We start from the raw sequence: 6011 nt of genomic DNA, 5'->3' as shown, positions 1-6011 counted from the left end.
CAGGGCATGCCCGGCCCTTGCCCATCCCAGGGAGCAGACAGGGTCACCCTGGATTACATTTGGAGAGTTTGAGTCAATACCTAACACAATCTGGGCTTTGTCAGCAGTGGGTGTAGCGCTGGGTGAGGGCTCAGACTCCAGGGCTGAGGGAGTCCTGTCAGAGCTGGCTTCCAGGAGGAGGTGGCCTCAGAGCCTGGTCTTAGAGCATCTGTAGCACTCACTGGGTGGGGAATACTGGGTGCCAGACGCTATGCTTGCTGTCTGGAATGCCCACGTCAGCGGTGAGGACACTGAGACTCTCCCGAGATGCTACCGTGGAGACGGTGGATGCCGGGCGCCCCCTCACTTCGCCCCCACCACCGTTCTCACCCCAGCACATGTCCTATTTCTAGAATGCGGCGCTGGTGCTGGGTGCTTCTATTTGGTGTGTTAATTGGGGATGGTTTTTACAGAATGAGCCTAAAGGGGTGGGAAAATCTGCAAGTCTTTGTGTTCCAGTTAACCTGCGGGTTTGGGGGGCATTTTGCCCCTTAGGCATGTCAGGGCTGAAGTCAACCACATCCTCCAGGCCCAGGCCCTTGAACAGACCAGACTCAGCAGTTGGTGGGGGTGGGGAGAAGGGTGGCCAACAACCTTCCTTTGGCAAGGCAGAAACGGGGGCAATAGCCCCACTGGGACAGCATGGGTGGTCACTCTGGGTCCGTTTGGCCCGGGATGTGAACTTGTGACCAGTTTGTCCCTCTGCACTTCTCGGCGTGGGGTGGGGGGGGGGTGTTTCTGTGGTTGGAGCGGGAGAGCATGTCCTGGATGATATTGACCTTGGGGATGGGAAAACCACAGTCCCCCAACCAGCACATAACTGACAGAGTGGGACCTATTGAGAAGAGCAGGGATGGTGTTATCGATGGGCTGAGTGGTGGGTGGAAAGACAGGCAGGAGGATCCGATGCATGAACAGGGCAATTGGCACGCAGGGAGGGTCCAATCCTGACTGGAGCCTAGCCAGCCACAGGAGAGGGGTCCTGAGGTGGAGGTGAGGTTGGGCAGAGAGCCAGAGAGTGCTGGTAGGTGAGAACCTCCAGGTGCATGGGTGTGGCTGTGGCTGTTCCTGGTGGCCAAGGGACCTGCTCCTTTCTCAGAGGCCCTGGTGGTTCTGAGCTCCACCCCTCTCAACAGAGCAACTCCCTCCCAGAGGCCCCGGAAACCAGAGGCCACAGCAGCCCCCCACCCCCACCCCCCGATTCTGCTCTCTCTCTCTTCCATCATTTTTCAAAAATAATTGTGTGGCATCAGGCTGTCACTGAGCTGCTCCTTGTCAGGCTGTCCCCCCCCACCCCCCACCCCGTTGCTGGCTCTGCCTCCCTGAGACCCTCCTAGGCTGAGATGTGTGTGTCAAGGTGTTTTCTCTGTAAGGTCTTCATCATTCCTTAATTGTTCACATTAGTTTCTCTCTCTTCTTGGTGAGCATCCCTTGAAGTCTTGGCCCCCACCCCTCTTTTGCTGGCATCAAAATGCGGCTGGCATGCTCCTTGGGAGGGGGCTGCCTCCCTTCCCCACCCCTCCTGCCCTGCTGCCGCTCCTCTGACTGCCCCGAGATGGATGTTCCTTTATTGCCCATAAATCTCGGCACAGCCCTTTGTGAAGACAGATCGGAGGCCTCCAGTTCCCCGGTGTTTGTCGGTGGCGGGTTTAATTAGCCCTCCCCGCAGAGGAGCGGGCTGGGCTTGGGCCAGGGAAGGAGACTTTCACTGTCCCTGTGCTCTGTCTAGGGGAACCAAGGCTGGGGCGCGTGCTGGGACAACAGAAGGCTCCCCCTCCTGCCTCCGTCTGTGTGGATTCAACACGCCGGACCTGTGTAACTGGCTTCTCCTCACCCAGTCCCAGGCTGACCCTTCCTGCCCAGGTGGCTCAGGGGTAGACAGTAGAGGCCCCAGCAGGACCTGTGCTGGTCTCTAGGAAGGAGTCCTGTTAGTTCCACTTGGCACACAGTAGGTACCCAATAAATGCATGGTGAACTGGGAGGTTTCTGGATGAAAGGGCCCCGCCCTTCCCCAACCTGGGCCAGAGCGTAAAGACCCCCTGTACTGAGCCCAACCCAGCCACGTGCTGGAGGAGACCTCACCCCAGCAAGGAGGCCAGGTCACCCCAACAGCTGGCTTTGAGTCCTGCTGCCCTCCTGTTGTCGGCAGGTCCTCGCCTAGCCTCCCTGCCCCCCTGTCGGCTGCAGGAAGGAAGGAAGTGCTGCGTGTGCAATGCTCAGGATAGCGGCAGACTGGGCACCCGGATGACGTCAGGGTGAGGGGTCCCTGAGGCCAGCTCCAGCAGTCCCACTGGGGTGAGTGGTGCTCAGGTGGACCGGCCTGGCCACGCCCCCGGCTGCATGGCCTCAGGAGACTCCCCTGGCTTGCCTGGACCTGAGGGTCCAAGAGTGTGTTCTGCGCAGAGATCCGAGGGACAAGTGACATGCCTGCAGTGTGTGAGTCGGCTGGAGGATGGGACTGCCTTGGGATGGCGTAGCAGGAACATATCAACCAGCCCCACTGGTTGGCACCTCAGCCATCCTGGCAGCCTTCGAGCCTCTCCGTGGTCCATCTGAACTGGGCTTCTCTCATAACAGCTTTGTGGGCTGTGGGGACCCCTGCCGTGAGGATTTACTCACTCCTCATGACTGGCTGGAAAACTGAGAGCCAGTGAGGTGTGGTGACCTGCCCTGGGCCAGAACCCAATTCTGGACCTCCCTGAGCTTTGGCTGTGCAAGGTCTGGGTGATATGGATCTATTCTGTTATCACCTGGCTGGGCCTGGGAGATCATGGAGGACTTCCTGGAGGAGAGGGTTGAATTGGAGCAAAGGGTTGAAGCAAAGGGGAGGGTATTGGGAAGAGGATTCTGAGGCATTCTAGCATTGGGAGCTGGGGTGGCCGTAAGAAGTGAGAGATGAAGCCGGACCCCGGGATTCCCTCAGGGGTTCCAGCTTGGCCACATGGGGGGCGGGCAGCCGCAACCAGAATGCTGCTGTCCCCCGGGGGCTGCCCATGTCTTTCGTGGGGAGCCTTGCCAGGCTGTGCTGCATGTGGTGACCAGTCTTGTCATCCAGGGCTCCTGTCATCCAGGGTGGGAGAAGAGAGATGGGTTGTGGAACAAGCCGGACCAAGAGCAAGGCTGCTGGAGAGGCTGGGTGGGAGGGGACGAGTTGCATCATTGTGGTCCCATATCTACCACAGCTCAGAGTGTATCTGCCTACGGGGCTGAGGGCTGCCCTCAGGCCGAGGGACAGCCCTAGGTGGACACCCTGAGGCTGACTGGCACAAGGCAGAGAGAATACTCCTCGGTTCGTGTGCTGTCCTGGCACTGGGGCGAGACTGCTGAGGCAGCGAGGAAGCCATGTGCTGGCCACAGCGCTCGGGGCCGAGCTGTGTGGGCAGCGGGTGCGTCTGCACAGGCGCACTGGCCTCGGGTAGGCCCAGTGCTGCCCAGGCACCTCCCTGCCCACCCCACGGCCTCAGTGTCCTCGTCTGCACACTGGGGGCGTCAGCAGCCTCTTCCTGTGAGAACCTGAAATGAGGCAATGTGTGTGAGCTGTCCCCGCTGGGGCAGGGCCGTGAGCAGGGCAGGCGCCCTGGCTGTGAGAGCCCCCCTGCTGCCCCAGGCCCCAGCTTGGCCAACAAATAAACACTTCTCCGTAAGCATGTTTCCGGCATGTTCTTGGTCTCGCTGGACATCAGTTGACCATCAACTGCTGGACATTCTGCTGCTTCTGTTATTTCAGAACTAATTTAAGCATTAAAAAGTAATTCTTTTGATTACTGGGCAAAGCCCTGGCAGCCAGATAAATGGGGGCAGAAGCTTCTATCCCAGGACCTGAGCCAACCCTGCAGGCCCTGGGTGGATGGCAACACAGGGCGGCCTCAAGGACCCCTTGGCTTCCAGAGGGCCTGAGGGGGCACCCCACTATGTTCCTAGGGCCCCGGAATCAGGGCTGGCAGAGAAGTGACCCTTGGGGGCACCCCAGGAGGGCTGCTACCCCACCCCATGGACCCCCAGCAAATCCCGGCACCAGGGGTCACCCTCCCCTGTTTGCTCTTGGCGGTGTTGACCTGTGAGCTGTGAAGGGTGCTCTGTCCACAGGTTGCCCTGTGGTTGGCCTGGCATCTTTGGATGGAGGCCAGGAGCACTCACTGTAAACCGGCAGCCACTGTTGGGGTGAGGGGTGCTGACACCCAACACCACTTCTCATGGGTTTAATTAGCTTCCTGCACAGATCTCAGGGTTCCAGAGACTGAGGCTGGACCTCAGCCGCCCGCCCACCGAGGGTGGGCAGGGGCCCCACCTCAGGGAATCTGCAGGGAGTCGCTTGAGGGTTGGGGATTGGGTGGGGGAAGACAGGAGCTGAGCCTGCAGCCCTGGGCTCAGCACTCCCACCCCTCCCTGCCCCTCACCAGCACCGGCCGGTGATCTCATCACTTCCTGGGCTGTAAATATCACCCAAACGCTCACGACTCCCAAATTGTCCTCCAGCCCAGGCCCCTCTCCTGAGCTCAGCCCGCACAGCCCACGCGACACCCCCGCCCAGATGTCTTCTGGGCCTCGACAACGGTGGCCGCTCCTCCTGCACCCCCATCTCGGGGAGGGGCACCCCATGCCGGCTGCTCAGGGCAGACGCTGGGAGCCCTGCCCACCATCTCTGCCTTCTGCCAGATCCAAATCGAAATGCATCCATGTCCCTCCTGATCCCCTTACCACACCCTGCTTGGGCCCCCGGTCCCCCTCCCCACTGCATAAGCCTCTGTTGGGCACACAGCAGCCTAATGGACCTTCTCTGGAAATCAGATCCTGTCTTTGCCCATCTCAGGACAAAGCTTCAAGACCTGTGGGATATGACCCTCTAGCCCCTCCAGTTCCACCTGGGCTCCCACCACCTGCTTCACCCTCTGAAAACCTAGTTGGCCTCTTGTCCCTGCTCCTTGCCATGGCCTAGGTTTCTCCCTCCCAGGGGGAAAGAGGGAGCAGAGTCCCAAAGTCGGGGCTGTGAGCTCTGATGGCACCCCTAGGAACATGTGCTATGGAGGCAGGGCCCGGCAAGGACTTGGGGGCAGGGGCGGTCAGGCAAAGCGTGGCTCAGGATGGGGCCCCAGGCTCTTCCAAGGTGCCAGTGGGCTTCCAGCCCCCATGTGAGGGCCAGCTGGTGATGACAGACACAATCAGCCTTCAAAGTGCCTTGAGGTATCTCTCACTGAGGAGCAGGCTCAACTTAGTGAGTGAGTGAGAGGTTCTGAGAGGTATGCAAGCTGAGTAGTTCAGGTGGGCAGCTGCTTTTTGCAAAGGGGCATCTGCCATTTCCTGACCGCCAGGAAGGTGGTGGAAGCCCAGGGGCCACCACGTTATAACGTGGTGGCCCCTGGGCTTCCACCACCTTATGCAAACCCCTCAGCCTCAGCTTGGAGCCCTTCCCCAGACCTAGCAGTTTGGCTGCATCTGCTTGGGTGTGGCAGGGTCTGCTCTGGGGAAAGCTGGATTTAGAAAACACTCATCCTAGCTCTGCCCACTGATGCCCAGGGACCAGGAACTGGGGAGCATTGATGGCGGGTCTTGAGGCACAGGGCTGAGGCTATCCAACACCTCCACACCAGACTCCACAGAGCTGCCGCTGCAAAGGCGATCAAGGAATAGGGTCTCCTATTCCTTGGCTCATACCAGTGGGTGAGTGGTGGGGGGCGGGTTGGCGCAGGCAGTGCTGGTGCACCTAGGATCAAGTAATAGGGTCTCCAGGTCCAGAGGGGCTGGAACAGGAGCTTTGCACCACCAGTGTCCCTACCCCTGTGCGGGCCTGCCTGAGCTGCCCCCTCTGAGCCTGGGGAGTCTCAAAGCAGTCAGGTCTTTGAGCTCAAATATGCTGACATCCTTTGTGCAGAAGGACAAACAGTGAGGGCCCATACCAGTGGGTGAGTGGGGGGGGGGGGTTGGCGCAGGCAGTGCTGGTGCACCTGGATCAAGAAGAGTCCCTTGGCTCTGTC

The sequence above is a fragment of the Mustela lutreola genome, chromosome 11, assembly GCF_030435805.1.
Source record: "Mustela lutreola isolate mMusLut2 chromosome 11, mMusLut2.pri, whole genome shotgun sequence".
NCBI classification, from domain to species: domain Eukaryota; kingdom Metazoa; phylum Chordata; class Mammalia; order Carnivora; family Mustelidae; genus Mustela; species Mustela lutreola.
This window is presented reverse-complemented; position numbering follows the sequence as displayed.